Source organism: Coenobita brevimanus, chromosome 7 (genome assembly GCF_032717465.1).
Source record: "Coenobita brevimanus isolate Jiangsu-jjx chromosome 7, ASM3271746v2, whole genome shotgun sequence".
Lineage (NCBI taxonomy): Eukaryota > Metazoa > Arthropoda > Malacostraca > Decapoda > Coenobitidae > Coenobita > Coenobita brevimanus.
The window spans coordinates 13,938,131-13,962,528 of NC_136960.1; positions in this window are offsets into that span (position 1 = coordinate 13,938,131).

Here is a 24,398-nt window from a genome sequence, read left to right on the forward strand (position 1 = left end):
ATACATCTTGCGTTATCTCACATCTCACCCTCCACACAGCCTCTCCTACATCCCCTACGTCACTTTATGCCATCATGTTTCATCCTCCATCACATCCCAATCCCCCTTCTCTCTCACGCCACTTATGCCATTATGTGTCATCTCCCCACTCTACCTTGTCACTTACCCGCCCTTCACGTCACTCAGTGCCATCGTGTCTCAATTCACCCCTCTAGCCGATCACATCTCACTCTCCTCCTCACCCTCACGTCACTTTATGCCACCATATCTGACACCCCCCTCCCCCAATACAGCTCCTCGCCCCTCATTACTCATCAGTGTCATCTCCCTCGCCTATGACCTTACCATTTTCCAGTCTCTTTTCTGTGTCTCTCTCCTGCTCTGTCTCCCTGCCTTACACACCTCGCAGTCTCCCCGTTTTTACCTATCCCTGTCTTTTAACTCTCATCACATAATCACATCTTGCTTTTTCCACACCCTCACATACATACATACACACACAACTCTCTCTCTCTCTCTCTCTCTCTCTCTCTCTCTCTCTCTCTCTCTCTCTCTCTCTCTCTCTCTCTCTCTCTCTCTCTCTCTCTCTCTCTCTCTCTCTCTCTCTCTCTCTCTCTCTCTCTCTCGTGGTGCTGATGTGGTGTAACTAATCTCACATAACAGAGACAGGGTTGGCGGCCAGGGAACTCCACTGGCGCTGACCAGTGGTTTTCGCGTAAAGTTAACAGACAGACAGACAGACAGACAATCAAACCGAGTGAAAAAAATACCCATCCCCGAGACCCTACGGGGAGGGACGGGTAATAATGATAATAGCAATAATAAAAATAGTACTAATAATAATGATGATAATACTGATAAGTACTAATAATAATGATAATAATACTGATAATAACTAATGACGACGACGATGACGACGCGGCGGTGGCGGTGGCGGTGGTGATGCATGAAGCAGAAAACAGCTTGCAGTGCCCAACATAATAACAATTAAAATTACGTACTTTTGACAATGACCACTCCTACCGGACTCACGTAACAGTGTCAGGACACGCGATGGTCAACTCAGCAGCCTTGAAACCACCACCTCAGCGGCCTTGAAACTACCACCTCAGCAGCCTTGAAACCACCACCTCAGCAGCCTTGAAACCACCACCTCAGCAGCCTTGATTCCACCACCTCACAGCCTTGAAACCACCACTCCAGCAGCCTTGAAAAACACTACCTCAGTAGCTTTGAAACCACCACCTCAGCAGCCTTGAAACCACCACCTCAGCAGCCTTGAAACCACCACCTTAGCAGCCTTGAAACCACAACCCCAGCAGCCTTGAAACCACCAACTCAGAAACCATAAACAAGAAATCCGCCAAAGTAATTGAAAACTTTGAAATATAGCGACAGAACACAAGACAGGGATACCGTTTCTGTCTCCCCTAAGCAATCCAATCAGGTCGGGGTATTTGGGAATCACTGAGACTTCATAAAACAAAAAATAAAAGTGATGATTATGTGGACGACACCAGAAGCTGATCAGGGGCGACAAGTGTAATCAGAGTGAGGAATCTATTAGCCCACCAGACTAGTATATATATAAAAAAAAAAAGGAAAAACAACGGATGATGATTACCCTAAAGGGCAGCGAAGAGGGAGCGAGGTAAGAAAGAGAGGGACAGAATGGACAAGAAAAAGGAGTGGAAAGAAAAGGCAAAGGGAAGGAAAATTGGATAGTCTGGGATCAGGGGAAAGGAAAAGAAAGGAAATACAGCAGGGAAAGGGGATAGAAAAAGGAGAAAACCGGGAGAAAAGAGGGAGAGGGATGCAGGACAAGACGGGGAAGGAATGGAGAAAAGAAGTAATAAAGGAGGTATGAACAGATGGAAGAAAGAAAGAGATAAGAGAAAACAAAGACAGAGGCGAGAAGTTATAATAAATTACGACTTGCAATCTGCGAAATATGTATAGAGAGACAAGAGGGGGAATTCTAGTCTGCAGTCTTGGTGTGATAATGGACAAGTGCAGGTAATGACCATGGGTTTTGTTACTGTGGAGGGGTGATGATACATAGGAGGGCGAGGGGTAAAAAAGAGGGGTGGAAGGAAGAGAAAGGTAGGGGAAGAGAGGGGAGGAAGAGGAGGGAAAAACAGAGGGGAAGGATGGGAATGAGAAGGGAAATACGAGGGAGAGGAAAGCGGGAAGGAAACGAGACGAGGGAAGGGAAAGAGAGTAGGAAATAAAAAGGGAGCAAAAAGGTCCAGCGATATACCCCTTCCTGTATTTCCTTAGTGGCAGCCACGAAATATTGTCTATACCTGTAAATAAGTTTTTTAAGATACACACAGGCAAACAAACGACCACAATCAACCAATTAAAGAAAATGGAGCCTCTTTCCTTTTGCGGACGCGGAGATAAAAACTGACCCTTTGTCAGACGAGTACGTATGGAACTTGTCAAAAGATTAACCGGTGACGTCATTTTCATTATATTTATATATCCTTTCTCTGCCCAGACAGTTTTACTCAGAGACTTATTATCGTGGCATAAGTTTATTCAGTGTGGTAGGGAAGGTATTTGGAAGAATTATTATAAAGTATGAGAAATATCAGTAGTCCTGGTGAGTGATGAACAGGGTGGCGTTAGGAGTGCCAGAGGATGTGTGGATCAAATATTTGCAGTGAGACAGATAGTGGAGAAGGCTTGTGAGAAGGACTATAAGGTGTTTATGGTATTCATGGATCTGGAAAAAGCATACTACAAAGTAGACAGAGAAGGATTGTGGAAGGTTTTGCGCATGTACGGTACGGTGTACTGTAGATAGTAAGATGCTACGCGCCGTCAAGAGTTCTTATGATGGTAGTGAAGCATGTGTAAGAGTTAGTGGGTGTCAAAGTGAATAGTTCACGATCGGTGTGGGCGTGCGACAAGGTTGCGTGATGTCCCCATGGTTGTTCAATAGAGAGAGAGAGAGAGAGAGAGAGATCTGTCTATCTATCTATCTATCTATATATATATGTCTATCTATCCATCCATCTATCTATCTATCAATCTATCTATCTATCTATCTATCAATCAATCTATCTATCTATCTATCTATATATTTATTTATATATATGGCTGGGGTGATGAGAGAAGAAAAAACACGAGTAATGGAGAGGGGATGGCGTTGGTAATGAATGGTGATGGATGGAATATCTCAAATTTGTTGTATGCTGATGATGCAGTACTATAGTCTGACAGATCGAAACGTAGGGTTTTGGTGGAGTCACCCCCTCCCTGCACTGTTGCCACGTTTCCGAGCTGACCTCTCCATCAGCGATGACCTTGACACTGTTTCCCTCTTGTGATCTCCGTTTTTCTAATACCCCCTATACCCCTGCCACCAACACCCCCTATACCCCTACCCCCAACAACACCCCCATCAACAACACCCGCTATACCTCCACCACCAACACCTCCTGTAAATATAGACCCCCACCATCAACACCTGTATAATAATTAGCCGTTGATAATTGCTATACTTTTATTGAGAGCATACATTCTACCCTATTGCTCAAACTCCCTAATCTTACAATCCCATCTGTCTTAATCCTTCCCACTGCCTTCGTTCCTAAATCCCTTAATTGATCTATTTTTAACCTAAGTGTCCCCACACCTTTTAAACCATTTACCTCTCTGTCACTATTCTCCACCATATGTATCAACTTGTATTATATTGTGTATAGAACTTTCATACTGTATGCTGTACTACTGTATAATGTATAAGAATACCCACTGTTTAGTGGAAATAAAGTTTTATTATTATTATTATTATTATTATTATTTCTCTCTCTCTCTCTCTCTCTCTCTCTCTCTCTCTCTCTCTCTCTCTCTCTCGCTAGATTTTGTTATGTGTCATCCATGGTTTTTTACTTCCATTTTTATGTATGGATTATAATTTTGACTTTATTTCCGCACCACCCTTGAGGTAAAAGTCACGGCGCGTTTTTTATAGAGGTTTCCCCAATAGGCCTAAATCCTGTAGGGGTTGGTGACCTCCCACAGCGTACACACAAACACGTGTCGCGTGAGTGCTGCCACCCCAGAGCTGTTTGATATATTTATTTTAATTATGAAAGGATCGCCTCTTCCCACTTTTATCCCTTCAAATTTTCTTGCAATTATACTTGCTAAATTAATTAGCAATGTTAGAAGTGTTGGGGAAGTAAATAATAATTAGAATATTTTTAGAGCAACACTGCCAAATTTTTATGCCACGTTTCTCTATTATCGTATAATATAGTATGCAGAATAGTTTTATTCTTCCTTGATACATGTCAGCACTTTCATTACAGTTATATTAGTATGAGTTATGTTTATGTATCATTCCTACTACACAAACCACAGGCGTTATACATCGTAGGGTTAGGAAACATGGCAATAGTGTAGGGAGGGGGTGACTCCACCCAAACCCTATGTTACGAGGAGGAACACTATACTCGCAAACACCAGACAAGAAATTGGGAGACTAGTGCAAAGTTTTGCTGATGTTTGTGAGCGTCGTGCCTTGACAGTAATGCAGAAAAGTACTAGTAAAGTAATGGTTATTGAGCGAGAAGGTGACTCCCAGTGTGATGTTACAGTCAATGGAGAGAGACCGGAACTGGTGGGAGAGTTCAAATATCTGGGTACAGCGATAAAAATGAGAGGAAGATGTGCAAAAGAAGTGGAAAGTAGAGTGACACAAGGCCCTGAATATAGTGGATGAGTGTGTGAGGAAGAGAGGTTAGGACGTCGATGAGGCTAGGGAACTGACAAGAGATCGAGCTGGCTGGATGAATGTTGTGAGAAGTGCATGATCAGGGATTTGTCACCCTTTTTTAACGTGACAGCCTCCGGATTGACTCTATCGGATACGTTTATGTGAAGCTACAGAACGTGGTGAATGTTTTTGGCGTATCAGATAGAGCCAGGATTCCAGGGGCTTGAATGGTGAGTGAATGGAAGCATGACTCATTGGATTGGGCAAATATGGGCTGTCTGGACGTTGCCACTCCTCACTCTGCCCTAGGATGTGAAAGGACTTCCGGATGATGATGATGATGAATCTTGTACATTTTTTACTCTAACTTGGCCTAATATTGCCCTCGCCCTACCTTGAATGCTGAGTTGTAGCAATAGATTAACACTAGAATTTGAGATTAGTCACGAAGATGTGCTGTGGAAAGGAAGTTCGGCCGTGGCATCATTCTTTTCTGCTACGGAGCTACGGGAAACAGCCGTAAAAAGACGAAAATCTAGGCCAAGTTAGTGTGAAAGAATCATGACCTTTCCTAACCTAACCTAACCTAACTTAACCTCTGTATATACAATATCTAGTCCTTCATTTCTCCTATTTCTTCCAGTTCAATTCTAACTCATTCATTTTCTCCTCCTACCTCGTACATTATTCATCTACATCCCCACACAGGCTATACATACATCATTTTTTTTCTTCTATTTTCACTTCGTTCTTTTTGTAATACATAATCTATGGGTGAAGCTCCACTCTACGGCTCAAAATCCTTTATGCACTCTTTCTACCTCCTCGATGTCCCTCCTTTTCGCATTTTTGCTGGTCTTTTCTTCCTTCTCGCATTCTACGTCCCCTCCTCTCCCCTCCAACGTTCTCTACCCATCCCCCCTCCCACATTCTCTCCCCCTCTTCCCTCTCACATTCTCTCCCTGTCCTCGCCTCTCTCACATTCTCTCCCCATCCTCTTTCCTTGCCACATCCTGTCTCCCTTCCGCTTCTCACTTTCCCAGACCTCTGTACAAATGGCCTCTTAGCTAACTTTACCGTATCCCAACCACCCACCTGCCCAATCATCCATCCGCCCAACCACCTAGCCATCCAACCCCCCAACAACCCAACCCTCAGCTACCCATCCACACTCCCATCTACACAGCCAGTCCTTCACACTCATCCGCTACCCTGCCTAGATCATGCACCACGCACACATTTGCAGTCTCACACTATCACAGTTTATCATCCAATATTAATGTAAAATCACCCATCACAAGGCTTCAACCATGTACAACCACTAAAAACCTTTAAAACAACCACTTGAACTCCACCAAGTCCACTCACTATTGTCAGGTGCATCATATTAGCAACCTGTCCTGACCACAGACAACAACTTACACCAACAACCTACAATCACTCATCTCCACCCATAACCCGAACAAACGCCCACACTCACTCATAGTAACCCAGTTCAACGTACAAACCCCAAACTTCGCCACACATTTATCCTAACATCATTTGCACCCATCCATTTTCCACCCAGCTCTTCCTTTCATTCCATCAACCGCCCACACCCACCCACTTTCACTCAACTCTTCCTCTTATTCAATCAACCGCCCACACACCCACTAAAGTCACCCAGGATCTCCAAACCCCACCCCATTGCCGTAAATATAAACCGTGAAGCCAATCTCACAAGACAACGAGCCAGAGAGAATGATATTAATGTGTACCGAATATGTGTGCATGTTAACTCCGTGCGCCGAGGGGCGGGAGGGGACGTAGTCGCCAGCGAGCTAGATGTGGACACCAGCACCTTATGAGACAAGTCGGCATTTTGACCGTATAGTACATCAGCCCTGTATGAGACAGCCCAAGCATGTATTCAACATGGACGGTGGGTGTTAGCACCGAAGTGGTGACATGTGGAGATGTAGGAGGACTACTGGGCCCCAAGGAGGACTTGGAAATAGGCCCTGAAGCCTTTGCCCAGAGTCGGACACGTAAAAAAAAAAAAAAAAAAAAAAGTTACCGCTCACCACTTACCTTGGGATGAACAGGGGTGCGGGTGAGTGGGGAGGTTGGAATGAAAGACGCAGAAAGACTGGTTAGAGGAGGAAATGAAGGAAAGTTTGGAAGGAGGAGGGAATAGAATGAAGGACAGGGTGGGAGGAACGGGTTTGGTTTAAGAGGGAGGAGGGATAATTAAGGAAAATACAGGGGAGGCTTGAATGAGATAGGAGAGAGAAGAGGAGGTGGCTTGGCTGTACAAAGGAGTACAAAATAAAGCAAACAGCAACAGACCTAATGGTCTCATTGAAGCTGTTTGTTAAAGAGAAGACTATGGCGACATCTAATTCTATGAGCTGATGCCCACACCTAACAAACCTTCCAGTCGATGCAAGAAGGGAATGGTGAGAAAGTCACCATCCATCACTTAATAACTGCCATAGAAATTTCCTAGGAAAGACTGGGAAATAAAACTATGTTCTACACTATCATAATCTAAGTGAAAAGCATTATTTCGATACTGCGCTGATGCTGTGTGCTCCATGATCTGAAATGGTGGAAAGACAACCAGTCAGAGTTTCATATTATTCAGCTATGAACGCGTTTTCTGGAAATTCAAAGGTCAATCCTTATCCAATCAACTTTATGTTACCAGCTGTAGTGCTGCAGTCTACTACATTCCTACTCAAGTTGCTGGAATAGAAGGAGTAATTAAGTACTTGCTAATAGTAAATACTAACTCTGCGACTTGCTAATGGTAAATACTAACTCTGCAGACATGCTAATGGTAAATACTAACTCTGCAGACTGGTTCAACTTTGTTGACGTCTGTGAGCATCGCGACTTGAATGTATGTGTAGACAGAAGTAAAGTTATGGTTATTAAGAGACACGGGAAATTCCATTGTGCTGTTATGGTGAATGGACAGAGACTTGAAATGATGAGAGCTTATGTGGTTGTTGACGGTGTTGTTGTTCCTTAGCTTGGTATGCCTGACTCAGCAGACTCGTCGATGGCAGATAAGTAGTTGTCTCTACAGGGATGCCCTACGCCGCTAATGTTGAGTTTAAGTAGGGTGCAGTAACAACAGACGGTGATACGAGACGGTGGTCCATAGTCTCCTCTACTATACTCTCCTTTTTAAAGTAGAATTGCTATCAGTGACCTATCCTACATCCCCGTTACAATCACAAAGTGTACTGTGTGACTTTGTAGAGAACTATACGTGCAAAAGAAATGGAAAGTAAACTGTCACAGAGAAGGAATGTGGCTGGTGCTCTGACGGCCTTGATACGAAACAGAAACCTGAGTGCGACAACGGCAAGAGCACTTAGCACTGCATGAAGAAGTTTTAGTACCCACACTAAAAAATGGTTGTGTGACTGGTGTGGCATGAAAACGAAGAGTCAAGAGTAAGAGATGTGGAGATGGGTTTACACAGAAACGTGTGTGGAGTGTGGAGACGGGATTGGAAATGAAATAATGTTATTTCGTGAAAGATGTGGAGTAAGAAAGTCAGTGGACGACAGACTTGCAGAGAACATCCTAAGATGGTATGGGCAAACGAAGAGAATGGGTATAAAGAAGCTCGTCACAAGGGTATATATGAGTGAATCAAATGGTGAGGAAAGTGCGGTAGGCCAAGAAGAATGTAGATAGTGTTACATAGCCTATGATTTCATCATCCTTTGTGTAATTTTAACGCACAGTTGCTGCATGTTTGATCACGAGCGTGTTCTGCCTCAGTCCCCCCCTTCTACCGTTATAGTAGAGTAAGTCGACATCTCTGTTATACTTTGCGGGATTGTCATCTCTTTGTCCCCATGGCTTCATTTGCGCGTCCTCATTACAAGTTGTATCAGGCTCTGCCGGCCCCTATATAATGAGCTCAGTCTCTGCATCATTGCCACTTAGATCTGCTCCTCATTTTGTTCACATCTCTGTCCTCCCCTGTACAGATATTATTATTGTGAGTGCTCAAGAAATCTCCAAACATCTAGCAGCTGTGTGTAATTTGAGTATAACTGTTGTTGCATTTTGTTCTTGTACTGTATAGCATAAGTTTAATTTGTAGGCCTAGTGAAATTGTAATTTATGTAGGGTTCTTTGTCAGTCATTTTTGATAATAGTTTGTATCTGTAATAATTTATCTGGCATTCACTGAGTATTATCTGGTATCTCATTTTATCAGGGCTGACTTAGATAAATTTACTCTTGCTAATTTCGTGTTAATAGAGGCTATTGCAGTTAACCATATATTTAACCTGTTTATTTGCCATTACATTATCCTTATGAGTCCTGAATGTTTTGTTGTTAATTTAAGCATTAAACTTTAACTTGTAATTTTACCTAACTCTTTTGTTTTGAACCTGGAACTTTACGGGACAGTAGTGATTTTTAGCATTCTCACTTAAAGTGTACATTATCTTTCTCTGTTTCGTAACATAAATTTGGCGACCTCATATCAGGATATTCAGGATATTATCATAAGGATATTGTTTGATATTTTGTGACTGTGATATTCATGATGGCTACTATTTCTACACTTGATGAAGCCAGGGATTTTTTGTCAAATGTGCAAACAGTGTGTGATATAGAAAACAGAACAAAGAATGAACTTAAGCTTGTTGCTCAACAATTGGGAATTGCAGTTCACTCTCATCATTCTAAGGATCAAATTGTTGGCATGATTAATAAAAGCTTGTTTAATGTAACTCCTCCAAATGAGCAAACGCAGATTGAATTAGCTAAGTTACAGCTAGCTCTGCAGGAGGCTCGTGCTAAAGAAGCTGAATTTCAAGCAAATGCTAAGCAGGCGGAATCTCAGGCTCGTATTGAAGAGGCACAGATACAGGCTCAGGCACAAGTTGAACTTGCCAGGATTCAGGCAGACCATGAGTATCGCATGAAACAAGGTGGAACTGGATCATCTAGCTCTGATGATTTTGATGTGGCTAAAAATGTTAAACTTGTCCCTCCTTTTAATGAATCTGATTTAACAAAGTATTTTCAGTTGTTTGAGAGGGTAGCTACAGGTTTTAATTGGCCTAAGGAGTATTGGCCAGTACTCCTTCAAACTGTTCTCACCGGTAAAGCTCAAGTAACTTATGCATCTTTGCCTCAGGATCAATCTGATAATTATGATGTAGTTAAGAGCTTAATTCTTAAGGCCTATGAGCTTGTTCCTGAAGCCTATAGAGTAAAATTTAGGACAACTTACAAGCAAGATAAGCAATCCCATGTTAAGTATGCAAAAATCAAAGAAGATCTGTTAGAGCAGTGGTTAAATTCTAAGAATGTGGATTCTGATTTTGGTAAATTTAAGCAGATGATTTTGCTGGAGGATTTCAAAAGGTGTATTTATAAAGATGTAAGCCTATATCTTGATGAGAAAAGAATAGATAATTTGTCTGATGCTGCAGTTTTAGCTGATGAGTATGTTCTCACTCACAAGAGATATTCTAGAGAAAAAGGGAAAGCTGAGAGTAAGTACGTTGCCTCTACTCAGAGTACAGGTAACAGGAAAGAGAATAAGGATGATGTTTCTCAGGAAGTAAATACCAGCTTCACCTCTAGATTTCAGAAAAGTAAATGTACTTATTGTAGTAAGCTTGGTCATACTACGGAGAGATGTTTCAGGAGACAGCGTGATGTGAACAAAAAGGAGTCTTTAAATATTCAGTCAATTGGTCTAGTGTCCACTCTTGAGAGTTCCCAGAATTCTTTAACTGAGTTAACTGAACCTGCTTTGAGGGGTAACTTAAATTCTCATGATGGAGTTCCTCTTTTGAGCAGTAACGTGGGTGACACTCTCAAGAGTTCATGTGCTAATTTCCTGTCTGATGGTTTTGTCAGTCCTCTGGACAGTAATGACAGGAAATCAGTTAAAATATATCGTGATACAGGTGCTTGCCAATCCCTTATGCTGACCAGTGTTCTAGGCTCTAATGTTAATTCCTCTGATGAAACTGTAATCTTACAAGGTGTAGGGAATAATTACTTCTCTGTCCCTCTGTGCAGAGTGAATTTAGAGTCTGGTTTTGTTAATGGTTCCGTTATGGTTGGGTTGGTTGAGACACTCCCAATGTCAGGTGTAACTTTCTTACTTGGAAATGATATTGGTGGAAGTCAAGTGGTCCAGCTCCTCAGTTGTCTAGCGAGCCAGTGGCTGCGTCCCAGGATTGTGATGTCCCTGATGTGTTCCCTGCATGTGCTGTCACTAGGGCTAAGTCTAAAGTTACTGGTGATTTAGAGGATAATGATGATGATGATGTTATATTAGCTGACACTTTTCTTGCTAATTTGGACCACTCACCAGATGAGGCAGTACCCCGTAGTGTTGATAATTTGTCTCGTCAAGAGTTGGTTGAGTTGCAGGTTGCTGACCCTGAGTTGAAAGGTCTAGCTAACTCTGCTTGCAGTGAGGAAAAGTCAGCTGGTGCTTCTACTTGTTATTATGTAAAGTCAGGAGTACTTATGAGGAAGTGGAGACCCCCAACAGCATCAGCCGACTGTGAATGGGAGGTTGTACATCAAGTTGTCATCCCTCGTGTTTGTAGGCAGGATATCATTAGAGTGGCTCATGATTCCAGTTTGGCAGGACACCTTGGAGTGAGGAAGACTGTGGCACGCATTTTGAAACACTTCTACTGGCCAGGTATCTTCAGGGATGTTTCCTGGTATTGTAAGTCTTGTCACACCTGTCAAGTTGTGGGGAAGTGTAATCAGACCGAAAAGGTTGCACCTCTAGTTCCCATTCCTCCTTTTGAGGCGCCTTTCACCCGTGTGTTGGTGGATATTGTGGGCCCTCTTCCTAAGACTTCTTCAGGATTTTCTTATGTGTTGACCATGATTGATATGGCTACTCGTTATCCTGAAGCCATTCCACTTAGAAATATCTCAGCAAAGAACGTGGTTAAGGAAATGCTAGGGTTCTTCACAAAGTTTGGTCTGCCCAAGGAGGTACAGTCAGACCGAGGAAGTAATTTCATGTCAAATGTTTTCAAGCAGTCTCTGAAAGAGTTGGGCACCTCCCAGATCACGTCTTCAGCTTACCATCCCCAGACCCAAGGAGCGTTGGAGAGATATCATCAAACACTCAAATCGATGCTCAAGAAATACTGTTTGGAACATCAGAAAGACTGGGATAAAGGTCTTCCATTCGTTGTGTTTGCTGCAAGAGAATCTCCAAATGAATCACTGGGCTTCTCACCTTTTGAACTACTGTTTGGCCATGAAGTAAGAGGACCCCTTAAGCTACTCAAGGAATGCTGGCTGTCGGAGGAAGATGACGTCAACCTGCTGGAGTATGTGATGAATTTCAAAGAACGGCTGTCCACTGCTTTACAGCTGGCGAGAGAGAATTTAGGAGCTGCTCAGGAGAAGATGAAGACTTGGTATGATAAGAAGTCCAGGTTACGCCACTTTCAGCCAGGAGATCAGGTTTTGATTCTGCTACCGGTTCATGGGCAACCTCTTCAAGCCAAGTTTAGTGGTCCTTATTTCGTGGAGAAGAAACTCAGTGATGTCAACTATGTCATCGCCACGCCAGATCGTAGAAAGAGCAAGCAACTTTGTCACATCAACATGCTAAAGTTATATCACAGGCGGGACGAAAATAATCCAGTCTGCACTGTAGCTGTTCCACCCGAGTCTGCAAGTGAAGCTCTCCCATGCAGTATGAGCCTGAGTGATAGTTTGGGAAGAATCCTGATATCATGAATGATCTCCAGACTAAGCTTTCTCATCTACCTCCCAAGGAAAGGCAGGAGTTTTCGGCATTACTGCAGGAGTACCCGCAAGTGTTCCGTGCCACTCCAGGAAAAACCACTGTGTTGATGCATGATGTCGATGTTGGAGACGCAAAGCCAATTAAATTGCCTCCTTACCGTGTGAACCCAGTGAAAGTTCCTCTCATCCAGAAGGAGCTTGGCTACCTGTTGGACCACAAGATGATTGAGCCCTGTCAGAGCGAGTGGAGTTCTCCTGTCACTCTAGTCCCTAAGCCAGGTGGGTCACAGAGGCTTTGCATTGACTACAGACGTGTTAATCAGATAACCAAAACAGACACTTACCCTCTCCCTCGCGTGGAAGATTGCATAGACAAGATCGGAAAGGCTAGGTACATAAGTAAGTTTGATTTGTTAAAGGGATACTGGCAAGTACCTATGACTGAACGTGCTAGGGAGATCTCATTTTTTGTAACATTAGGAAAGACCTTTGCATGGTCTGTAATGCCATATACAGATTGTTTTAGAGTAATAAGAAATTTCCTTTGTAAATTTCTTTTTTCTTTGTGGGGAGGTGTTACATAGCCTATGATTTCATCATCCTTTGTGTAATTTTAACGCACAGTTGCTGCATGTTTGATCACGAGCGTGTTCTGCCTCAGTCCCCCCCTTCTACCGTTATAGTAGAGTAAGTCGACATCTCTGTTATACTTTGCGGGATTGTCATCTCTTTGTCCCCATGGCTTCATTTGCGCGTCCTCATTACAAGTTGTATCAGGCTCTGCCGGCCCCTATATAATGAGCTCAGTCTCTGCATCATTGCCACTTAGATCTGCTCCTCATTTTGTTCACATCTCTGTCCTCCCCTGTACAGATATTATTATTGTGAGTGCTCAAGAAATCTCCAAACATCTAGCAGCTGTGTGTAATTTGAGTATAACTGTTGTTGCATTTTGTTCTTGTACTGTATAGCATAAGTTTAATTTGTAGGCCTAGTGAAATTGTAATTTATGTAGGGTTCTTTGTCAGTCATTTTTGATAATAGTTTGTATCTGTAATAATTTATCTGGCATTCACTGAGTATTATCTGGTATCTCATTTTATCAGGGCTGACTTAGATAAATTTACTCTTGCTAATTTCGTGTTAATAGAGGCTATTGCAGTTAACCATATATTTAACCTGTTTATTTGCCATTACATTATCCTTATGAGTCCTGAATGTTTTGTTGTTAATTTAAGCATTAAACTTTAACTTGTAATTTTACCTAACTCTTTTGTTTTGAACTTGGAACTTTACGGGACAGTAGTGATTTTTAGCATTCTCACTTAAAGTGTACATTATCTTTCTCTGTTTCGTAACAATAGATAATGGCAAATCAGTGCGTAAGAAATAGAGGTATGGGGGTTGATGCTGCTAAGGTAATGACAGCGGGTCTACCTGGCTGGATGTGTTTTACAGGGAGGAATGCATGACTTGGCTTTAGCATCCCTTTTTACATTCAACAGTCGTCATATTTATTCTGTCTGATGGGTGATAATTGAGCTACGAGTAGAGGATGTGCTTATGAGATGGATATAGGATTTAGGGGGATTGACTGGTGAGTGGATGAGTGTGAGGCAGACTTCATTGGACATGCAAGTCATTGATTTTCGCTCTGCCATTTTTTTCTTTTCCTTGCTCTTTGAACCCTACTGCACGCCACCTAAGCGTGAAAAAAAAAAAAAAAAAAAAAAAAAGACGGGAGGATATGATGAAGAAGGAGTACCAAACGAAACAGTAACAGCAATACGGTATGCGTGTTGATCTATATGCTGCAGCCCCTGCCACTGTGGAAAAAGGTGCGAATCTATATTCTAAAAAATCCCCTCCTTTTTCCCCACGTGACCCTCCAGAGAACCATCCACCTGAAGCCGGCAGGAAAACGCAAGAAAGAATAAAACACGGTGGAATAAATTACCTACTAGTTAATAAGGTAGGTGTGTGTGTGTGTGTGTGTGTGTGTGTGTGTGTGTGAGAGAGAGAGAGAGAGAGAGAGAGAGAGAGAATATTACTTAGGAAAATGTGTATCCTGTTATACACACTTTCTTCTCCTCCCTCATTCCCATCACTACCACAAGCTCCCCTCTCACTTACAACCTTGCACCACCTGTGACTAAACCTCCTCCTGCCCCCTAAATAATATACAAAAAAGAAAACAATAAGCCGGACCCCTCATGGCCAAACAAGTAATTAGTCACTACCTTATCCGGGGCTTGCATACAGAGGCGGATTTAACATCGCTTTTCGTGACGTCCTTGACAAAGTGTTTAGTTGCTGTTTTTAGATGACTGAGGGAAAAGGAGTAAGAAGGGGAAAGGAGAAAGTAGGGGGGAGAGAGAGAGAGAGAGAATGATGAGATTAGAAAACAGAGGTGATGATGGATGGAGGGAAAGATGAGGGTGAGAAAGGAAGGATACTATACATGGATGGAGGGCAAATGAGGTAGAATTAGGATGACGTAGTAAAGGCATGGAGGAAAGTATAACAAAGAGGGAAGAAAGCAACATCATTAAAATGTAGACGTAGACAGACCTACAAAAAAGCAATACTAGAAAGATATACTGGTTCTTTTTCTGCGTTTTTTTACTGCATTACTCATCCAAATTACTGCACATATGTAAGGAAAGAAAAGATCTAAAGAACTCTTCCCCTTCTCCCTCCCACTACTCCTTCCTGCATGTTAGTTGGCAGGAAAAAAGAAGAAAAATGCCCTGATGATGAATAAGGACACACAGTATAATGATATTCATACATGAAGGAAGGAACAGAATGTAATACGATTTCTCCTGTCTCAATGTTGTAGATTCAGTTATGCAGCAGTAAATCTGACAGAGCTTACTTAGAGAAGGTGAGACAGTAAAGAAAAAGGAGAGAAATGAAAATTTTTAATAAGATGAAAAAATGTGAAACGGAAGGAAAAGAAGACTGAAATCTGTGAGGGTGTGGCGGCTTCTGTGGTGTGGATGATGGCAGGATTAGTAACATTTGTGTTGGTGGTGGTGGTGGCAGCGGTATGTTAGATTCCAATGTATGTCAACGGTAATGTCGTGTCTGTGGCGGTGTCTGATTACGACGGTGCAGTTGTGGTGGTGGTGGCAGTGATAAGTTAGGGGTCAGTTGAGGTTGCAGGCTACGATGTTGTGGCTGCGGTATTGGCAGGCTACAGTGTAGTGGCTGTGGTGGTGGCAGGCTATGGTGCAATGACTGTGGTGGTGGCAGGCTACGGTGTTGTGGACGTGTTGGATGTGGCAGTGGTAAGTTATGTGGTTGTGGTGGGGGCAGGCTATGATCCTCTTTCTGTGGAGGTGAGATTCTAACTGTGTTATTGCGGTGAGGTTCAGGAGGGTCTGTGATGAGGAAATAGTGACTGAGTGTTGGAAGTTTTGAGCGTGTTGGTATTGCAGATGAATCTTTAACTGTATCCATTTCTTACCTTCATGCCAACCCTTTCTTAACCATATCTTATTTCAAGCATTAATGCAGTCCTTTATTCCACCCCATCCGTCTTCTGACATATACAGGGTGAGGCAAAAGTTTGGACATGCTTAGAGTGATCAGGACGTAGTTACTGAGTACACCTACTGTTGGCACACACAGCTTAATTATTATACTCTATCATCATGTCACTGATGTAGATTATTAACAAAGTAGAATACATCAACCCTGTTCTTCCATTCGAAATTTAAAATCTTCAAAATAGATGGTGATCCATGTCTCCTTTTCTATGTTAAAGTAGAACTGGTATCAAGGAGTTAAAAATAAAAGATAAATGCAGTAGGCCTTTAGTATGAGTGTTGGTCCGTGCGAGGCAACTTCTGTCAGTCAATAAAAAAAAAAAAAATAAAAAAAAAAGTATTTGCGTGCCTTTGTATTTCGTCGTAACTTGCTTTACCTCTCGTTTAACCACTTACTTCATATCAGAGATTCCTCCTACAGTTTAGCATGAGTTACATTAGAAATATGTGTAGTCATATGACTTCTTACAAATTAAAGTACAAAAACACAGGGAGCACCAAGATAAAAACATATCTCGTGCCATTAGATATGGAATTATGACTATTAAATACAAAACCTTTAAGCAGCTAGGCATACACACCTACCTTACCCATCACACATACTGTAAGATGAAACTCATCATTAGCAGTAAACTGTTTGTACAGCGCATGCCATCCCCAACCCACAGCCCATCCACACCCGTCCAAAACACACACACACACACACACACACACACACACACACACACACACACACACACACACACACACACACAGTTCTTTCGAGTGATTCTACTTCTCATACAGTTTTATATGCTTCCTATGACCGAGATTATTCAAACGGACAAATTAATGCCTCCTAGTGAACCATGTCTCTTCAACATATCATAAGTTCCAATATTCGCGCATATTATATTAACCTTCATCCGGCTCATCCATTTCTCATCAACTTATTCTTACTCCTGCCCTCCTTATATTCTTCCTACTCCCTTCACCCCCTCCCCACTTTCTGCTACCCCTCTCTCCCCTTAACCAGCAGGAGGGCCCCGGGCACAGCTGGGAGGGGCGTTGAACCTGCTGGGACAGACACAAACCTGATGGGCAGCAAACAAACAGAACCCAGCCTGTCCCCAACCAACTGCTGCCACTCTGTCATTCCTTCCACACCTCCTCATTTAAGGTAAGAAGAATGAGTTACAAAACTTTATCGCACTACAGGTGTTAAGGGAGATAATTTCTAACTTTTCAGTATGGTAGGTCTGAACTAAAGTTAACAATAATCTGGGATAGCAATGACATGCTAAAGATAAGACGTCGTCGTTATGACGGATTTATCAGTTTACCCACCACACCCGCCTATCAGCACCAAGATACTACGTAAGCAAATAGCACATCCACACTTGTAGAAAATAGACTAAGAAGCCAAAAACAGTAATATCTTCACCCTGACCTGCCATAAATATACTCCGCACTACAAAGGAGACACCTAGAACTCACTGGAAAAGACGTGACCACAGCCAATAAGGGTACACGGTGGGCAGGGCAGAACAAGGCCGTGAATTCGAAACCCTCATTAGTGTGTTTTCACGTTAATTCTTTAAGTCTGCTAGAGTCCACCAAGGCTGAATAAAATTTCCAGTCTGTAGCCTGAAAAAAAAAAAAAAAAAAAAAAAAGCCCGCTGAAAAATACCTAATTAACCCATTCAGGACCGGTGTCGACCTTTATATAAATGTTAATTCATTTATTAAGTTCTTCCAAACTGTAGACATTACATTCAACTTAAAAATAATTCGAATCTCTATTTAGTAGTCCTCGGTGAATGTCTTGTGTTATGCTATCTGCAACTTCTTAGTACGTCTTATAACACTTGTTCTGGTTTTACAGGCAGTTGCAAATAGGACCCAAAATCACGTGAGGGACATCAGGTTTGTTTATTTAGGTATAAAGGTCACCTACCGGTATTTTTTTATCAGTTAATATACAGACCTTAAGAAGGTTAATGGTTTATGGTTTCAGTGTTGTCAGTGTGTTTATCTGGGGATGGTGTTAACACTAACTCCACCTCCCCCCTCCCTCTTCCCCCTCTCTTCTCATGTATACTAGACCTATTACACGGTACTTGCTGTCACTGCCCTATTTTGTGGGTTGTGTATGTGACTGAGGTGATGTCAAAGTGATGTCAGACCAGTTTTCTTCGACTTCAAAACACACACACACACACACACACACAGGGATTCAATCTAGGTGGACGTGTGACACCGGCGCTCCGTACCAAATCATCACGGCCAGTGGCATTACCTAAATAGTATCTTTGTATGAGTCAAGCTCAGTACCAGGTTAGACTAAATGATTGTTCATTATAAAAAGGAAAAAAATAATAAGTTTCAACAAGACTTGTAAAAACAGGAAATAGAACCAAGACGAAAGAATACGCTGAGTCATCTCTGAGGTTTGTTTAGACTACAACAAGACAGAGATTGTAAGTATATGCTTTGCACTTTAAGTATTGCAAAATGGATACATACTTCAGTAAAACAAATTTGGAAAAGAAAAGGGATAAAGGTAAAAAGCAAAATGATGATTTCTACCAAGAACTGGTTGAAGTAGAGACCCACAATAGACTGGTTGAACGTGTAAACAAACTAGAAATGGCTTTCAAAAATGAAATTAATGAAATAAAGAAGCAGATGCACTTGCAAAAGGAAGAAATAGAAAAACTAGGGAGGCCAATAAGAAAGACACAACCATCAGTGAACTAACCGTGGAATTGAGTACACTTAGGAAGGAAATGAGTGAAATGGCAAGTACCGCAGTCAATCACGAGAGTGTTATGGAAGAGTTCAAAAATGACACAGAGACAATTAGGCAAGTTAGCAGTCTTATTGACCAGAGCAGTGATAGTGAGGAGAAGATAACACAAGTAAATGAAGCTGTGCAAAGCTACAAAAATGATGTAGAAACCACGTATGCTGAAATGATGAAAGTAAAGAAAGACTTAGAAACAAGGATGGAAGAAAAAAGCATTAAAAAGGAGGTGAAAAGAATAATCCAAAACAATCCAAAGTTAGTCAGAGATTCAGTTGAGATAAACAAATCAATAGTAATCACTGGTATAGAGGAGGATGAAGTTAAAAACAAGATCACAAGAGACAAAAAGGAGATGGCAAATGTAATGAGCTTACTGAAAGAAGTATCAGAGGAAATCTGTAGTAAAGACATAGAGGAACACAAAAAGTTAGGGAAATACGAGAAAAGCAAGACAAGACCTCTAAAGGTGACTTTCCAGAGTGTAAACACTGTGGAAGAGATACTAAAAAATGCAAAGAATCTTAAGGAAAAAGAGGAGTTCAAAAATGTATGGATAAAAAGATGCCTAACACAAGAGGAACTGGAATTACTGAAAGAGAAAAGGGAGGAAGCAAAAACAAAAAATGAGGGAAGATCAGAAGAGGACAAGAAGAAATTTTTTACAAAGTAATACGATTGCAGGTACGAAAGTGGTACACAAACAGGATGGAAGAAAAAGGAGGAAGGTAGTAGAACCATGTCATGACAAGTATATAAACAAGATGATAAAGTTGATGTACTCAAATGTGGATGGAATGGTCTCTAAATTACTAGAGATGAATGATTATGTCAGAGAAAATGAACCACAAATAATATGCCTAACTGAAACAAAATTAATACCAAGGATATCAAATGACATACTAAACTTAGAGGAATACAATATATGGAGAAGAGACAGATATTTAAGAAAAGGAGGAGGAATTATAATATTAACTAAGAAAAATCAAAAAGTCAAGGAAATAAAACTAGATATACCATCACAAGTAGAACTGATTGCAGTAGAGATCGACACATCTGAAGGTAAAGTAATTGTAGCCAATTTGTACATGCCACCCAGATCAAACACATGGGAAAGAGATGAATATGAGGACCTGGCAGAGAGTACAATTCAGAGTGTAAGATCATTGCTACATAAAATGGAAGAGAAATCAGAAAGAATTATACTAACTGGGGACTTCAATACAAATATAAATTGGAATACTCTAGATATAAATAGCCAAGAAAGCTGTTGGGACCAAAAGCTCCTGGATCTCGAACAAGAGTTTTTCTTAACGCAACATGTGAGGGAAACCACCAGAAAAAGAGGACTTGATGTACCTTCAGTGCTAGATCTAATATTTACAAGGCAAGAAAATGATATTGACAGTTTAATATATCACCCTCCACTTGGCAAAAGCGATCATGCAGTACTAAATTATAACTTCAGGATAGCATATGACATAGTAAACAGCAATGATAGTTACAAAAAAAGCCTAAACTATAAAAAGGGAAATTATCAAGACCTAAAGAAGTATTTCTTAGAAGTTGATTGGGAAAATGAGCGTAGAGGACAAGATTTAAATGCTGTATATAAAAATTTTTGTGAATTTTATGAAATAGGAGTCCAGAAGTACATCCCACAGCACAAAGAAGCAGATAAGAAAATATAGAAATGGTTCAATACAGAATGTAAAAAATCAAAAGAAAGAAGAGATTTGTTGTGGAATAGATTCAGAAGACACAATAGTGAAAGGGCGTACAATAATTACAAACAGGCAAGAAACGACTATACAAGAATAAGGAGGGAAGCCCAAAAACAGTTTGAGGAGGATATAATAAATAAAAGTTGTGATCAACTAAAGCTGTTTTACAGCTATATCAGAAGCAAAACTAAAGTAAAAGATATAATACAATCCATTACGGACGAGGGAATCACTTATACACAAGAGAAAGATATTTGTGAAGCACTAAATAAGAATTTCCAATTAGTTTTTACCGAAGAAAAAAATTTTGAGAGGGACTATGTGGAACACGCATGTCCACACATACTACCAGATATACAAATAGCAGAAAAAGTAATACAGGAGGAGTTAAGTAGATTAGACAGAGGAAAAGCAAGTGGTCCTGATGAAATTTCATGTTGGGTATTACGAGAATGTGCAAAGGAGTTATGTAAACCATTATTTTTAATTTTCAAGAAATCCTTGAGTCAAGGTAAACTACCTGATATTTGGAAAAAAGCAAATATTGTCCCCTTATTCAAGAAAAGAAATAGACAAAATCCACTCAACTACCGACCAGTATCACTGACCAGTGTTGTAAGCAAGGTATTAGAAAAACTTATAAGAAAAGCTTGGGTAAATCATCTAGAAGAAGACAGTATGATAACAGAAAGACAGTTTGGTTTCAGAAAAGGAAAATCATGTGTTACTAATCTGTTGAGCTACTATGACAGAGTAACAAACACAATACAGGAAAGGGAAGGATGGGTGGACTATCTATTTAGATTTCAAGAAAGCTTTTGACACAGTACCACACCAAAGACTTTTATGGAAACTGTACCATCAAGGAGGAATTCGAGGCAAACTGTTTTCTTGGATGCAAGACTTTCTCATAAAAAGAGAAATGAGGACAGTACTAAGAGGAAACTACTCATCATGGAAAGAAATGACTAGTGGAATACCACAGGGTTCAGTGCTGGCACCAATCATATTTTTAGTGTATATAAATGATATAAACAGTAACAATGGAAATGAGAGCTATTTGAATATGTTTGCAGATGATGCAAAAATACAAAGGAGAATTACTAACACAGACTCTTGTAAAGAGCTACAAGAAGAATTAAATAAACTTCATGAATGGAGTAGTACATGGCAAATGGAATTCAATGTGGACAAGTGTCATGTAATCAAGTTTGGTAAAAGTGGAAAAAGACCTGATTGGGATTATAAGTTAGGAAATAAAACCCTATACACATCAGAAAGAGAGAAAGACCTAGGTGTGATTATCAATAACAGACTATCTCCGGCTGACCACATCAGCGAGAAGGTACGGAACATGTATACACTGCTTGCAAATATGAGAATAGCATTCACATACATAAATGAAGACATGCTAAGAAGGATAATAACATCATTCATTAGACCAACCCTGGAATATGCATCAGTAGTCTGGAGTCCTCATCTCAAAAAGCACATAGACAAGATTGAAAAAGTTCAAAGGACCGCTACAAGATGGATACCAAGCTTAAGAGATCTAAGCTACGAAGAAAGACTAAATAAACTGAATCTACCAACACTACAGGAGAGAAGGAAAAGAGGTGACATGATAATGCTATATAAATGTATATCAGGAAAGGAGAAAATAGACATAAATGATTACTTAACATATGGAGAAGCATCAGCAAGAGGACACTGCAAAAAACTGCATAAGAAGAGAGGTGATAAAGACGTAAGGAAATTCAGTTTCCCAAACAGAGCAATTGATCAATGGAATGCACTACCGAATGAAATAGTGTGTGCCAAAACAATTCACAAATTTAAGGATATGTACGATAAATATGGTTTAAGACACGGGACAGTACGAGCTTGACTCATTCCTGTAAAGATACAATTAGGTAAGAACAATTAGGTAAGAACACACACACACACTGACGCAACACATAACGGCACCACAATGCAGCTGAGCGAAACGGTTTGTGTGTGTGTGTGTGTGTGTGTGTGTGTGTGTGTGTGTGTGTGTGTGTGTGTGTGTGTGTGTAGTAATCACCTCATTAGATATCCACATAAAAGGTGTGAGAGGTGGTGATAGTGGTGGCAGTGATATTATCAGGAATAGAGTGATTACAGTAGACTGTAGTACCGGTACAGTAAATCTGATTCTGGTGGTAGACTAATAGCGACTGTGGCTGTGGTAGGGAGGTGTAAGTTGTATGAGTAGTCATGTATGTAAAACACAGAATTAATTGTTAGTCGCAGCCGTGATAACAATGCTGTGAGCCTGATGTGTGTTAGTGATACTGGTGTAAGTAAGGAACTCTGGATTACGATGGCGATATTATTAGACCCAGAAGTATCGTTGAGGTGGTATAGTTCTTTCATCTTAACTTGGCCCAGAATTTCGTCCTTTTGTAGCTTTTTTCAAAAAGCACAATGACAGAAAAAGAAACTGTTACAGCTCTACATCTTTTTGATGCTATTCTTCGTGACTAGCATCATATTCTATTGTTAATCCCTTGTTACAACTCAGTGTTCACGATGGAGAGATGGGAGAGTTAAAAACAGATCAAGTTAAAGTAAAAAGAGTATACAGGTAGTTTATAGTTCTGGACTGACCGTAAACTTGCCATGATACCATCACAAGGCGACCATCACACAATACACCACAATAACGTCCCCTTCCCCCTTTGCGGTGATAATTTCAGGCTGTGACTTGAACATGCCACAGCCACGCCACTCAAACAGTCATTTAATGCAGTACCAACAGGCCACCCCAGACTGGCACCCGGTGTAGCCAACAGTACATGACAACAGGACCAACAGGCCACCTTAGACTTTAGGTTTTGGGTGCAACAGCGTGTCAACATATCCTTAGCACATTTTTATTCATCTGTCTGCCTCTGCTTACCTATGCTTTTCTGTCTGTCTCGTTATGTGTGTTTGCCTCCGAGCTCTCGTTTTTCTGTATATTTGCATTTTTGTCTGCCTAACTCTGTATATATATGATGAAATTCTAAATGCATTATTTTTTGTTACTTTGTATTTTTGTCCGCTGTCCCTGTCCCCACTCTCCATCATCATATGCAACAGAAAATATATATTGTTTTAAACGTGTGGCCTCGCCTACCAAAGCCTCATATCACAGCATACTCCCTCCCTCTCTCTCTCTCTCTCTCTCTCTCTCTCTCTGGCAGTATGTAAGGTGGTTTATATATCAGGATACTACACATTATTCAACTTTTATGAAGAATACGATATGCATTATTGCTTTCCCTAAAGTTCCATGACAAAAAGTAAGAAAAGATCTTAAATGGAACAGTACTTGTGTTTCATTATGCTCTGGGTACTTACTATGGCACCCTTCCATTCAACCATATTTTATATATGTTCTCTGAGCGATAAATCTTTCTGGAAACGAAAATAGAATGCGTCTCAAGCACAATACCTCGTGTGTCCCTTGCTCGAGTGTTTTTGGGCGTGGTGTATCGGCAAGTCTCCGGCAGCATTTATATTTCTAACTCTGGCTTCACTGGACCGGGTAAATTTCTCTGCTGTTCGTCAGAATTCAGAACAAATGGGAGCATGACACTGAGAGCATGAAAAAAAAATGCGCTTAAAACATTGTTATTCAATTAAAGTTAAGAACACATTAAGGAGCTACGATAATCAATCCGAATTTTGAAGAATATTAGAGAAAATATTACTAGAACAGATACGGGAAGAATTAGGAAGTTACGCTAAGCAGAATTTAAATAAAACTATAGGAACAATAATGCAGTAATGACAACTGCTACTTTTCATGAAAAGACAAATGGATAACTTAA